Genomic DNA, 15,523 nt, shown 5'->3' on the forward strand with positions numbered 1-15,523 from the left:
TACATATCATAAGATGCTCATAAGATGCTCTACAACTTATCACTCACTCGTATCAACAGCGCGGTGCGTTACATCGCCAACTACGAAACAACAGCGTTGGTCGTCGATCTTAAATACCCGAAAACGATACTAAACCCGCGTGTACTATTCGTCGAAAGATGTTCGACTAAAATCACCCCGTTCAACCTGCGAAATCACGCGACCATCAAACATCCTCCTACGTCATATAATCCTCGGTGTTCACCAATTCTGAACACAAACAAATTTGAACACGTCCTGCCGCGTAGCCTCGATCTACCGTTCGATTGGAAGACGCGACGTAGATTTCGCGGCGTGGAATTTACGCGATAGAAGAAGCATCAATGACGCCGGATGCACCCACACGACGAGGCCTACGTCATTCGTGTTCCCGGCTTGTGTAGGTGGCCACGGCGTTTCAGGCGTCGCGGCGCCTACCTGCGGCTGCCGTACGCCTGCGTCACCCGCCACAGAGGGAGGAGTTGCGGCGTGTGGAGGGGACGTCGGAGAGGGTGCAAGGCCTGGTACGGCCGGGTCGAGGCGACGAGACGCCGGCGTTCGTCAGAGCGGCGTCGCGACGCCAACGGTCGCGTCCGTCGTACAGTTTCACGTCGCCGCGTTACATCAACCGGTTTCACCAGTCGTTCTATGATCGTTCACTCGATCGTATCTCGCGTTCAACGTTGGTGTTTACGTTACAGAGGGCTGCCCGGTTCTCCGCAAGTGTCGACCAGGCGTCGAGCCAACCACCGCGCTTCCTGCTGCTGCATCCACTCACGCGGGAAATCTTGGTCCGACGGCGTAACAGGTACGCGGATGGTTTACAGTTTTCAAATGATTTTCTCGCAACAGGATCAATGAAATATTTATGCACACTCTTGGAGAAATATTTTGTAACGGGGTTGGAGATGGCTACTTATGGGGGAGGGTTCGTCGAGGTTTTCAGCAGAGAAATCGATGTCACGGTTGCAGGTTGTCGCAATGAAGGACTTTTTGCGTTTTCAACATCAATTCCCATTAACCAAGACTTTGGAGGTTTAATCTTTTGTGTTTTGGCTTGCATCTGTGATTTCTTTTTTTTTTTTTCTTTTTTCTTACGGCTTCTGATACCTTCGACGTAATTTTGTGTAACTTTCGATATCACGATACGTCAAGCGTGATTTTTAATATTTAATCTCGGTATTAGATATTCGATATAAAACTTGATCTTTCGACGAGACACACGATACGTACATTCAAGCTTTCAAAAGTTCTCGTGAATGGAATATACGTCTCGTTTAATGGCGAAGAATCGACTCGATACGATACATTGACCTAGGACTAGCTGTCGCTCTGCAGTCGCTCTTTAAAATCGGCGCGAGTACTCGTGCACCGAATGACCGGAGTCGTGACGCGGCTTAAGTTCGACGGAACGCGTAACTGCGCGACGCAGAGTTGAATTAATGTTAACTTTGTTAATGACAAAATCACGAATGCGAATCCAGTTTGTTACGATTACCATAAGAAATTATTTCATTCACTCGTTCTGATGCGGAAATGAAAATTCCAGATAGAATTAAAGCTAGATCAACTGACTTCGCGTGCTATTTTCAGATACGAATAATAGAGACACAGACGTCTGAACGATGCGACCATTCATACACGTTACTTATAAATACCGATATTGGTACGATCGAATGATCTAATTATACGCGTGTATACTATCTACAAGAAACATTAAATTATTTATTATTTTAACTATTTTATTAATTCGAAATTAATATCACAATGGAATATCGATAGTAATTTACCCCATTTCGATAAATGTTTCACTAAAGATTTTTCTGAAACAACAGAATTCCATAAGTTGAATCCTTTTAAATTTTAAATCCCTGGATTCCATGGAATGCTGAATGATCCGAAACTTTTAACCGACAGTGTATATTTGGAACAATAACGAGATTCGCGCTTTTACATTCAACACGGATTACCTAAAAATTCAATCTCAGAATTGAAATAGAAAGACTTTTCTGTATTCTTCAAAATGTTGTGTTTTTTTCACGTAATACTTTTTACGAGAAAAGTTCGATTATATGATCCAAGTAACATATTGTTATCCGAGATTCGCTCGTAAGAGTAAGTTGAGCTCGGCGAAATCTCTTATACGATAGCAGTCGATGCGATATCGTTGAGCAGTCTCCCATTGATGATAATTCTTATCGAAATAGCGAGTGATATCGATCGAGACGCCGAGTTTTGCGAGGTGAGAGCGCAAAGTAAGTCGTTGGCCAGCGACTATGGTGCCATTTTATCGTCACGATTACTTGGACTATCCGCTTCTTGTTACGGATGGCTAACATGGGACACTTTGTAGATTCGAATAGTCGAATAGACAGAGATTATTCCTACACAAGGAATAGAAATTTATTTATATAATTTATTTATTATAAAAAATAATATGTTTTACAGAAATTACCTTTTTGCTCGTTTCACGCTTTATCGTTCTTCCGATTATAATCAGCCATCTTTTAGTAAAATTTCATTTCAAAATTTTGAAATATTAGACAAGATTTTATCTAAAAATAGGCAGGTAGTTGCCTCGTAAAATTCTCCGAATCGTTTATTTTTCTTCCAACAATTTTATCCCCTTGTTCTGCCCGCCTCCTTTATTAAACTTGATAATTCCCTGGGATCGAACTTTTATAAAGTCCACTCTTCGCTCTCCTCCATATAATAGCACCTGACCTTAACTCTCTACCCCCGTGCACACCGACAGTTTCTCGTCCCTCGTACTAACAAACAGACAACCCCTAAAACAACGAATCCATCCATTCCGATAATCAACCCCGACTCTTCGACCTAATTTTCCTTCCAACGCGCCAAACATCCCCTTCAAATAGAACTTACCAACCACCATAGGAAAGAGATCGATACCAAACACAGAACGAACGAGGCGAGTTTAATAATCCAGGCGTCCATGATTTAAGCAACGGGCTGGTACAAACGCGGAGAACAACGCGTATCGGTTTTCAAAGCAGGGAATAATGCGTGAATGAGATTCAGCCCAATTATCGCTTCGCGTATCAAAGCAAAATGTCTGTTGATGCGTGTCTTAAATTATTCCATAGGTGCATAAATGCCCTTTACGCGGGAATCGAGCGATTCCTAATAGGATCAAACGTAGTCAGAGTCGAGTACGTCCTCGAGAATCTCATAGAGGTTCTGCGTCTGTTCGAATTAGACGAACATTGCGATTACGTATCGATGCTTGGTTGGAAATGTATTAGAATCAAAATCAAAGGATAGCTTTCTCTTTCTATCGTGCGTAAATTTGTTTGAGTAATAATTGATCGAGTTTGTTAAGGATGGAAATTGCTAGAGCATTGAAAGAAGTTGGACGTTTGAATATGCGGCGAAATGAATGTGAAGTGTCATCTTCTTTTTCTCTTTTTTTTTAATATGCCATCGTAGTAGTTTGTAGTCATAATAAGATAGGAAATTGGGGAAAATGGAACGTAGAATTTATAGAATAGCGCAGATGGTGTGTGCAGTAGTAGGTCCCAGCTTTGGTCAGACATACGAAGGTGATATTCAATATCCGTGTGCACGATAATTTACCAATTAATACTAGCAAATTGACGAGTGAAGCGTTGTTGTAGGACTCCTGTTGCACAATCAGTTTCTACAATTGCACGATATTAATTTATTGCTCGTTTGATCACCGAACTTACTGGTGTTGCTCGTAATTGATAGCTCGTAATTCGTAAGTTGCTTAACTTGCAAAATTTTGCTAACAATATCTATCAGATTATTCGAGAAGTTTCATAAAAGAAACAATTTTGTAAAATGAATATTTCTTTTCCTTTTTTTTTTTTTTTTTTTTTTTTTGACATTCTGGTATCGAATACATAGCATAATGTCGTCGTACAATACGCGTCGATATGAAAAATGCATGATGCCAATCTCTCTCAGCTACATCTACGTATAATATAGCTACATACGTATAAGAGACAGTTACGTGTCAAAGAGAATAAAAGATTCATTAGAAAAGTAAGCGAGACCGATAAAATTTTCCGACTTTATATTCCTGAAATAAATCGTCGCGAGACTACAAAGAGTCACTTTAGCATTTTCACGTCGATTTCACATCGATTTTACATTGAAAGGATGCGAAGTTGCGACTCGTAGAGCACGCGTAACCGAAGTCGAACGTACTTGGGTCTCATCGATCTATCGATAAAGACTCGATTTCACGACTGTGCAAGTACAAAAGCCATTTCCGATGATACCGAACTCGAACGTCGCCCACTCTATCCACTATAAATAGATTCGTAGGTCGGCGAAATCGTGGAAGATGATTCACGAGAGAGCCAATGAACGTCGCCGTTGATTTCTCTTAATAGATCCAGCGTCATTAATTTCATGGAATTTAGCCGGATGAGAAAGGAAATATTACTGTGATTATACCGACACCGCCAGCTCAATTTTCCTAACGAGTCTGTTTAATAGTTTGATCAACCGGTGCACGAAGAAACGACCGTCTCTCGTATAACAGGAACCAGAAACTCCACTCGTACATTAACATATATTCTAGAAAAAACCGATATTACTGTGTGAATTAAAAGACAATATTGACGTACGTTCCGTCCTTTTAATTTGAACGAGTCTTCTGTTCTAGTTCTGTCTATTTAGAATTTTGCGACTTAAAAGAACCACGAGAAGAGGAAAATTTTATTCAATTACAAAGTGTAGAGTTGATTTTCGTACGAATCGGCTAGAATCGCTCGTGCGCACCGTTAACGATAGTTCTTGAAACGCTCGTTTGCTCGACATGGTCGAATTACATGGCCAATATTTATGGAAATCGTTATCACGCGTCTCATCTCGCGTTTTCCTACGCCGTCACGCAGAGTCAGGTCTATTCATATGGTAATAGACCCGGTGAATTTCACCGACATGTTCTACCAAGCAACCAACTTCACACGCATCGCCCACCTATCGAATCCCTGGTTTTCCGGCATTCAACAAGTAACCTCGTACAGAATAGCTGCACTTCTTCTACGTTGCAATTATTTCGAATTTAATGCGCTCTTTTTTATTCCCATTAATTCTATTCTCTGTACAATTTGTTATACACACTTTATATCCTCTGTTGATCGTTGAAAATATTTGTTCCTTCGCAACTTTTGTTCTCGCTATCCTTCCTCCAGATTCGTCAACGACAATCTTGGTGAATTTTCCATACATGTACACGCACAAAGCACACAACAGATACGAAGGAGTTCTTCGTTCAAGCTTGCAAAGCGTAGTTAAAGTTTCAGAAATGTTGAACTCAATTCCGCGGCCCGGAATTCATCAATTATTTCGAGCCGAATGTTTCACGCAATAAAAACAAAACCCTCGACGAGTTCTAGAAATTTGCCCGAGTAAAATGTTTTCTTAAAAAGGAATTTCTCATGCGTAAAGTTCTTCCAAGTTCGATATTTCTCTTTCGTATCGAATTCATAGAAAGTCCAGAACTCGGAGCCGAGAGCAACGTTTCTCTCGGACGTACCATTCTGCGGGAAAAGATATTTTGCCAGGGCGTCAACTCGTCTAAACATCGCTCACAGCGCGTTTTTCTAGGCGAATCGCGTAATCGAGTTCGTGGTTATTCCCCTAGCAGCGACAAAGTTAAACACAGGGACAGAGGTTCATGGTGTTAAGCCTCGAGAAAATAGACGTAAGCGCAAGGTTGGCAATGGCGGCGAACGTGAGAAGAATATTTGCCATCGTCTCGAGGACACGGGCATCGAAATTTCTTTGTATAACGAAGCGACTGTCGCGAGACGACCGACGAAACCATCCAAACCGATTCGAATTCTCTTTCCTGTCGCCATGTTTATTCCTTCCGATCGTCCTACAGCAGTCGATCCTCGTAAATTCGTAGATTCCAGGGTCGAATACCATAACTCACTCGGGGAATAAATTCTCCATGTCAATTCGCTGCGGCCAAAGACGTCGCCCTGAACTTTACTTTGAATTTTCCTAGAAATTTAGCTTAAATTAACCCGAGAAATTTGTTAACGTTGGAATTAACAAATTTTATTAAAAAATGCGTAGAATCTTCGCCAAGTATCGAAGTTTCGTTAAAAGTAAATGGCGTACTTTTGGATACGTTGTTCTTTTGTCCAGCAATCTCGACGTTCTGCAATTTCCACGTTTTATTTCCTATTTTCTCCTTCTTTGGCTGTCGCTGCTGTCAAAAGACGTTTATCCAACCTTCGCCATAAAATCTCCGCGTTGTATCGGATACAATTAATGTCACGTTTCCTTTTCGAAACCGGGAACAATGGAAGTAAAACTGGAGGCGGACAAAGGAGCAATGGACAGGACAAAGAGTGTATTACGATCTACGCAACCTGACAATCACGATGAATTTCCTTCGGCTGTTAGTCGGTCCGCACAAGAAAATTGAGGAAAAAGAGCAGACACGATCGCTATCTCTCGTTAGAAACTCGTTTGATGGAATAATATATCCCGTAGGATCTATTCGATGGGATTTCGCTCAGGTTTCGATATTGCAAAGTTTGGAGAAGGTCAAACTGAACAGTGACTGAAAATTATAGTTATACAGGTACGTGTTGGATTTTAAGTGGATAGAGAGAAGGTAGTTCATCCTAATCGTGTTATCATATTAAACAGAATGACTACATAGATATGTACATATTAAGATCAAGACGATATATCATTTCATAGCTTATTTGTTCATTTGTATTAATTGCACGTCGAATGTTTTACATTTCCGCTTCATGTTCCGACTTCTCCAAGCTGAAGCTACCGTTTTCTACTTCTCACACATCCATTTCTTAAATATATATCATCGACATTATTAATAATTAAATTAAACTAAAGATTAAACTTTCTCTAAGGAACAAACTCTTAAGCATCACGTCGTAGTTCTATGCTAAAGTTCTAAGTTGTCTCGATTATTTAAGATGATACAATATTAATATCTAACAATTTAATTCGTTGGGATTCTATGATGCAAGATCGTAGTTCACGATGAAGATTTTTCAAAAAAATTTACTCTGCTTGAATTTGCGAATAGACGTTGTGTTTCCGACGTGTTTGGAATTCAAAGGAACGTGGGAATTGATACCAGTAATGTAAAATAAACGTTCTGGAATTTCGAGCGAGTCCTCGACATTCTAGAAATACAAAGGAACCAGGAAGACTTCGAAGGTTCTAAAGGTATAAGAGTTCCCAAGGCGTCTTAAGGGCTTCGTATGTCGCTAAGATATGAAGCTATTCCAGAGAATCTGGGATTCTAGAAATCCCAAGTCCGTAGATATCAAATCGAAGATGTCCCTCAGGACTATAGATGATTCATTTAATTACAATGGCGGAAAAAGAGAATACAAGATGGAAGAGAAACTTCAATACGTTACTGCAGAAAGTAAAAGAGAAGTCATCGATGGTGAACTATAATTAGAAAAGTAGAATAGCTTGATATCCATCGCGTCGAGCCATTTTCCTACGTATAACCATACAACAAAGTTACAGCAAAGTATACTTGTCCACAGGTCGATATTCCATTAAATCGCGGGTTTATTACACTCGTAAATATCTTTCTTTTTATTGAAGATGCAGCGACATCGCGATCGAATATTTTCTCTTTCCATTTAAATAAAAAATTTCACCTCTTTTTAAAATATTCCCAAGCATCCTTACAATATCTCGCTGCGCGATGTTCGTCACGCTTTTCCGAATTCCATCGTCTCTTTTCCCATGGCCGACAGTCAATCGACGCCTTTGACGTTCGGTATACACCGTGTTAACAATGTCCTTAGCATCCCATGTCGTGGTTATCCCTTCCACGAGCCAAGTATTCTCGACAGGTTCCACGTTCACTGGCTTTCCTATGCTTTTTATCCTACGATCGACCAAGCAACTTCCTCTTTCACGTCTACTCTTATTTTTTTCCCTGCGCTTTTCCTAGCTACGTGAAGATTTATTGCCTCGCGCCGTTCACCGTGAGTTGCAGAACAGATTGAACGGCAAAGCACGAGCTTGATGGGCTTCGAGTTGGATTTTTGTAATAAGGACCAGCAGCAATTTCATGCTGTTTGGTTCCCATGCATTTCGTACGGATAAAGTTGAAGGCAAGCTAAACAAAATTTCTATTCTTTTCTCGATGAAACGAATTATCTCGCGTTCCGTTGTGCTTTATATCTTACAATTACTTTTAACGCGAGTCTCAATCCTTCGATATCTCTTACACTACGATAAAGTTAACTGTATACTTTTTTTTCTTTATCAAAGACGATATAATTTATGCGCTGTCGAGCACATTACGTTCGATGTTACCCCTGTTTGGAAAAATCACAACCGCTGTGGTTGTGCCAACAGGCGACGATTTATGAATGTACGACGCGGTTCCATTGAAATTTGATTAACGATCATATAGGAGGGAAAATTTGGCCGATTCATTCGTGTGTACCATCATTGGATAGAAATTTTGCGGACAGGGTGATTGATTCGAATCGACCTACGAATCCATATGTTAAGAAATACCTTAGTAATCCTATTCTTTACGAGTAAGCGTTCTTTGCTTTTCTCATTCTTTCTTTATGTATTTCTGCTTGATATTTTAGCGTATTTTCGAAGGATCAATGAAAAAGCAACGTTCGTTATGCAAAAACCTAGTGATTAGAGCAGAGTAGATTGAAAAACACGCATACATCGCAGGATACCTTTTCATTCCATTTCAAATGATTCGCATATACCGACAAAGTATAAGAAACGTTAATTAAACGACCGTTTCGTTTATTGCAACTCTTAGTCCAACCGTATGTATCTCGTCAGTATTTTCTCTTTTTAATACCCGCGCTAGTGAAGTTTGTCAAAATAAAAACACGCGTCGTTGCGCTATCGCGTACAGCTGTTTCGCGACAACAAAACGTTAATAAATTAAACAAGAAATCGCGATGCTTTCGCCTCGGAGGAGCGAGAGGAAGAGAAAAGAGTGGACAGTTGGCAAGTTGGTTGACGCGTCGTACGAAATTCACAGAACAAACCGTAGCAGGGAAAATGTACACGGTAGAAAGATAATTTCGGTTTACCGGCATCGTGTTTCTGCTTTTTTCATCCTGTCGTATCTTTTGCGTCTGTCGAATTAAAACCACCCACCCTCTTTTCCTCACGTAGGCATGGCATACCTGCTTATCCTAACAAATTCCACTCTTGGACGGGGTAAACGTTGAAACTAGGTCGAAAAGAGTTATTTTTCGACGAAGAAAGAATCTTGATGGAAGATTCAAAAAAGTTTTATTTCCGAGCAACTCTTGTCATTGGCGGTGGTAAAAGTATGGTCCTGAGCAGCCGACAAATTTCTTACAGACCGTAGTTCTTATACCGTCCGTTTTTAAAATTGAACTTTGCTAGGACTTGTAATTTTAATATAAATTACTCGCCATGTTTCATTTCTCTCTTCTTGTTGGGAAATTTTAAAACTTAGTTCGTTAACTCTTGCGAGTCTACGTAAAAATAACGAATTATTCGATTTGTACAAAATCCTCGCAAGTTTCTAAATATCAAGATATTCGCATGATTCGCTTATATGTTTGTTATTTAATAGGCGAACAAAATTACAGCAAAATGTTTCTAGCGGTTAAATCGATAACTTGAAAAAGGGAGAAAGCTGGTAGCAGTAAACGTACGAACGAATAAACAAAGAAAAGTTACCCGTTGATTAAAAGTATGTAAATTCGAATTTTTTAATAGTCCGCAAAACAAAAACCAAAATGAAACATTCCCAGGAAAGTTCGCCATGGAGATACGATTTCGTGAGTTGGTTTTCCTGCGGAGATTTCGGAAACTCTCGGTCCAACGCTCCAGTTCACCATGATAATTGGTGTTGACATACGACGGGACGTTGCCCGGCTAGCATAATTAGTTTGCCAAGTGTAATTTCGTGGCCGTTACTTCTCAGGGATTTAGCCCCCTGTCCCCGACGACTGAACAAATTCACAATTTCGGCAAAGCGACGATGCTCGTTTCGAGCTTGGACTGTAAATGTCAGGTTGTAAGCGTCGTTCGCCGATGTTTCGCGTGTGTCAAGACCTTCAAGCTGCCTTTACCCGATCAAACTTTGAGCCAACTACCGGTAACTCGCTTCGATAATAGTAAAACACTATCGTTGCGAAAGACACAAAAATAGTATGCTATCTTCAAATATTAGAATCATCGATATACTACATACACACGGATAATCCTAGTTTAAATGATTGTTATAGTTGTAGTTGAACGACATTAATTCCATTTTGAGAAAAATCAATATCGATTTTATCAGAAGTAGTTGGATATTTTTGATAGCAACGAGATAAAAACATCTGGAATCCGTCAGTTTTGATAATTTTGGCGTTAAAAGCATGGAATATATTTCAAATAATGTCAAAATCAGACACTCCACATTTTATCTCTCCACTACGCAATTTTTCACCGAGATCTGTCAGATTATCCTGTATTTCTTTTTCCAATATAAAATATTATTTCTCCTGCAACTTTATCTGCTTCTCAAGAAAATTCTCTGTTTCGTCATGTTTTCTACTCCATAATGGTAGAGCCAAGTCCCTTCAAGTTTATGACATTTATCTTTCAAACGAATTTTTGCGAAATTTTTACTACGTTAAATCTAACTCGCTTTTCCTAAAGGTGATTTTCCACGGGCTGGAATTTGCTATAATGGGTAGTTTTTTCGCTCTTTCGATACTTGGTCGCGTAATTACGTTCGACGCCCACGAACGTACAGTCTATCTACACAGCAATACACACTGCGACAAAGTAGACGGTTTAAAATTTACAAGATTACTCTTACCGAAAGTTATTACGCCACGTACTCCAGCCTCGTTAAATGAACATCCACGTCCCAGGACTCCATTATTGAATTTTATTACGATTACATGACCGTGATCATTCAGCTGCCTCGTGTAGTTACGCGAAACATTTTACGAGAACTTCGACCGAAGCAAGCGAATTATAGCGTATAAGGTGAAGGCCAGGTGAAAAGATGATATCGTTGCTGACTGATACAGCTCGGGACACCTTACATCAGCGATTCTTCATCATCCAAGAATCTTATAAAAATTTACTGATCCTCCTGCATTGGTCAGAAAAGATTCAAATTAATATAGAATTTTTGCAAGTTTTCCTTTTGTTATTCTGTTTGTATAAATAATTTATGTATACATAGAAATTACGGTGAAATGCAACTGTTTATTGTACTGTTATACCGCGGCTTCTCAGTTCGAAGTTAGAGTGGGAAGATGCGAAGATTCGTCGATGGAATTGCAGGGAATCGACGATATTTTCTAGGAAAATCCGAGATCCGGACACAGCGGTTCAGGATAACGAAGACAAAGCTTGGATTTTCAAATGTATTCTTTACAAATTCGATACTTGACACGTGATATACAAATTATACGCTCTGTATGCTTGACGAGTATGAGTGACACGATGATTTACGAACAAAGGAAACTTTTCATCGGTCGTGCGATGATTTTGATGTCGGTCTCTGGTATTGGGACAACGGCCAGCAACAGAATTACGGTTTTGCTAGTCTTAAAGCAACGCTTTGCAACTAAATGTTTGAATACCGCGATATGATATGATATGAGGAGTCTCTGGGTCAGAAATATTTCCGAGCCGTACGTAACGATATTTCTTCGCTCGATACAACGTAGCGAACAGATGATAAAAAGCGCAGAATGTTAAAAAGAAGGGGAATTTGATGAAAGAAGAAGTGCCGCGTCGTGCAGCCTTCTCGTTAGGCCACGCAAGTTTTCTTCGCCTCTGTCTTTCTGCAACTTCAATTAAAGTTGCTTTGTTAGTCCTGTTAGTGACTTTCGAAATTTCAAGGGAAGCGCGAAACGTAACTTCGCGCGGGCGCGAGTTAAAATTTTGTTCGACGAACTTTTTACGACCTCGCAACTTCCGTCATTCGTGATGTCGCGATGTTTGCTGGGAAAGTTCGTTTCCATGCTCGCTGCACTTTTTCCTCGACTATTTGTTCGATGCCTATAACAAGTATCTCGACCTGTAGAAGAAAAAAGTTGTCGACGAACCAAAACATTTTATATCATTAGCTATTCTTCGAATAACATTTCCTGAAACTTTCTACAAGATATTCTTCGAAAGCAGAAGAAAAAGGGGACACAGATAGAAATCTATTCCATCCATTTGATGTTTTATCATGAAAGCAACGTTTAAATTCGTCATTCTCACATCCAGAAAATAATTCGGCGATCTCTGCGAAATGTAATCTCCATGACAGCCTGCCACTCTGCTAATGAGAAGTCAGAGTGGTGCGCAAATAATCTGTGGAAACGCGGTCCTGTGAATTTCGACGTGTACTTGTTGCGCAACGGCCGATCTCTAGATTGTTTGGATCGTCTAGATTGTCTACAGCAAATAGCTACTTAAAATGCACGAGATATTCCTCGCGAGTCGTCTAACGCGACGAGGAACGGACCAAACCAGCGTTGAACCAACGAGGAGGAAACGTCAACGAGGAAAATACGATCATACCTGTGATCGTTTCCTGCCATCTGCCAGTTGTTCCTACGTTTAAAGTTTAACCCGGCAAATGCAAGTTGCACGCAATTCCTAGCTTACATGTTCGAGATTGGAGAAGACTTGCCATTACGTGAGGATTAAAGTGCCAATACGAATTTAACGATAATTAACAGTTCGACGTTTTATTATTACGCCAGTTAACGAGTTGGATTTTACAACGATATCGCTTCGTGCAATATACGAAACTTGGGAAATATTTCCACTTGGGTGTAAATGTTCTTTAAAATCTTCGACAAAACTCTGGAAAACGTTTCCTTGCGTAGAAATTATAGCGTATCGCAACTTTTCTTCAATTCTTATTCAAACCTTAAATCTACTTCTCAATGCAGCTGAAAATATTTCGAATTAATTAAAAAAGCTGGTCTCGTTCTCGTTAAAACAGATTATCCGAAGAATAGTTTCCCCCGTGATACATCGTGCTTCGCGAAATAATTCTGCGAGTTTCTTTCATTCTTTTCAAAGCACTTCGCTCAGTCGATTTTTCAACTAACGCGCCTTAACGTGAAAAATTCAGGAAATAAGTTAACAAAGCGTGTATGGTAGGTTAACGAGGATTCCGCGAGATCAACCGCGTTCTTCTAACGATTCTATTTCGCCGAACCGCAATCACGACTCTCACGGACGAACGTTAATTCGCTCTAGTAAATCAATACTCGTGTTGCTCGTTTAATGACAGTATCTTCTTCCAATTACCTGCCTTCAAATGCCAACATCTTCTACGGTGTTCGCGTTGACGTTAAATCGTCTCCGACCTAATGAGATTTTCCCTCGTTACGGCAAATCCGAATAACGTAAGATGATTCTTGGTTGAAGCGCATTTCAATATATTCGTATGCGAATTAATTATCCAGAACAAGCGAGCGAAGTGAAAGGTTTACATCTGGTAGCGTAACATCGCGAAGATCGAACGTGATTAAAACGATGAAGTAATATTGTAAAAAAGAATTCTTTATTTCATCGAGTGCTTTCAAAGGGAATAAAACGAAGAGGGTTGCGAAAGAGAAACGAGATCCGTTGGGGGAAGATTCCAAGAAAAAAAGCTTTCGCTTAGATGTTTTCCTCGAATCCTCGTTTTAGTGTTATGACAATGTTAGCGTTGGACTTGCGTTTGTTTTCTTCTTTCATCGACATAAATGTTCTACACATACATATATACGAAATAACGAGCACCTGAGCCTGATCATTAGAATCGTTCTTACAATTTCTCAAGACAGCTACGATGGTTTAGATGGAGTTATTTAATTCTATAAATACTCGATTCTTATTTACACTTTATTAAGTACCAAAAGTACTTATTATTGTAGTATCGAAAATATACTACTTAATAATTAAATGATTAAACGATGGTTTATTTACAAAGAATGGATTGATACAGATATTGATTAGACAGGAAACGATGGTCATTTAACGTGAACTAATCGCAATAACGTACTATACTTTAGACAACTCAATAATCAATTTGCAACTCTCGTCACAACGGATCACAACGCTCTCTCTCTCTCTCCCTCTCTCCCACACGGACCATCGGCGTCCATCGAGGTCCCGGTCGGCACATCGGTTCGCGACAATGTTTATGGTATACCCGATTTTTAGGCCTTTCTGTCCACGATACTACATTATTAGTTACACTTTTAAATTATATCTTAATTATATTTCACTAATGTAATATAACCATAGATGCATTGGAAAGTAGATAGTTTAAAAAACAATATCCATTTAATGATTTAATAAACAAAATTTACAAGCGTAGTTCTTAGCTTGATATTGTTTTCCAAATATTAATCAACTGATTAATTTTTGGAAAACGATGCCAATTACCAGGTCTCACCACGAGGAGGTGACTACGCACGAGACCCGCCCATGGGTTATTTAACATTACACATCCATCTCGAAATTCAACCTATTGGCAGAATATCGAGTTCTGACTATACTCGACCATGGGCCTGCGTAAAGAGATAGTTATTTCGTAGTATAAACACGAAACATCTATCTCCTACGCAGCGGTTACACAAATCTTTACAAGCGTAAAACAAAGATTACACGACGCAATATCTGTCTCCCACACAACATCCGTACAAACATCGTACAACGTTGTCACACGTTGTCCCACGTTGTCCCGCGTCGTCCAACGTCGTCCAACGTCGTCCATCGTCGTCCATCGTCGTCCCACGGTGTCCCACGTTGTCCCGCGTCGTCCAACGTCGTCCATCGTCGTCCAACGTCGTCCAACGTCGTCCAACGGTGTCCAACGTCGTCCATCGTCGTCCATCGTCGTCCAACGTCGTCCCACGTCGTCCCACGGTGTCCAACGTCGTCCATCGTCGTCCAACGTCGTCCATCGTCGTCCATCGTCGTCCCACGGTGTCCCACGTTGTCCCGCGTCGTCCAACGTCGTCCATCGTCGTCCCACGGTGTCCCACGTTGTCCCGCGTCGTCCATCGTCGTCCCACGGTGTCCAACGTCGTCCCACGTCGTCCCACGGCGTCCCACGGTGTCCAACGTTGTCCAACGTCGTCCCACGTCGTCCATCGTCGTCCCACGGCGTCCCACGGTGTCCCGCGTCGTCCATCGTCGTCCAACGTCGTCCATCGTCGTCCATCGTCGTCCATCGTCGTCCAACGTCGTCCATCGTCGTCCATCGTCGTCCATCGTCGTCCCACGGCGTCCCACGGTGTCCCGCGTCGTCCATCGTCGTCCATCGTCGTCCCACGGCGTCCCGCGTCGTCCAACGTTGTCCATCGTCGTCCATCGTCGTCCCACGGTGTCCCACGGTGTCCCGCGTCGTCCATCGTCGTCCAACGTCGTCCATCGTCGTCCAACGTCGTCCATCGTCGTCCCACGGTGTCCAACGTCGTCCCACGTCGACCCACGGCGTCCCACGGTGTCCAACGTCGTCCAACGTCGTCCAACG

At 41.0% G+C, this 15,523-nt stretch overlaps 1 protein-coding gene across 3 annotated transcripts in view; it reads left to right on the top strand.

Annotated features, from left to right (window-relative positions):
- The first annotated feature begins 532 nt into the window (after positions 1-532).
- Positions 533-15,523, top strand: part of LOC132912654 (uncharacterized) — a 109,702-nt gene continuing 94,711 nt past the window's right edge. For all 3 annotated transcript variants that reach the window (XR_009659250.1, XM_060970275.1, XM_060970277.1), the window contains exon 1: positions 533-826. The gene's annotated coding sequence lies outside the window, so the exon portion shown is untranslated. The remainder of the gene's footprint in view (positions 827-15,523) is intronic.

The sequence above is a fragment of the Bombus pascuorum genome, chromosome 12 (assembly GCF_905332965.1).
Source record: "Bombus pascuorum chromosome 12, iyBomPasc1.1, whole genome shotgun sequence".
Taxonomy (NCBI): Eukaryota; Metazoa; Arthropoda; class Insecta; order Hymenoptera; family Apidae; genus Bombus; species Bombus pascuorum.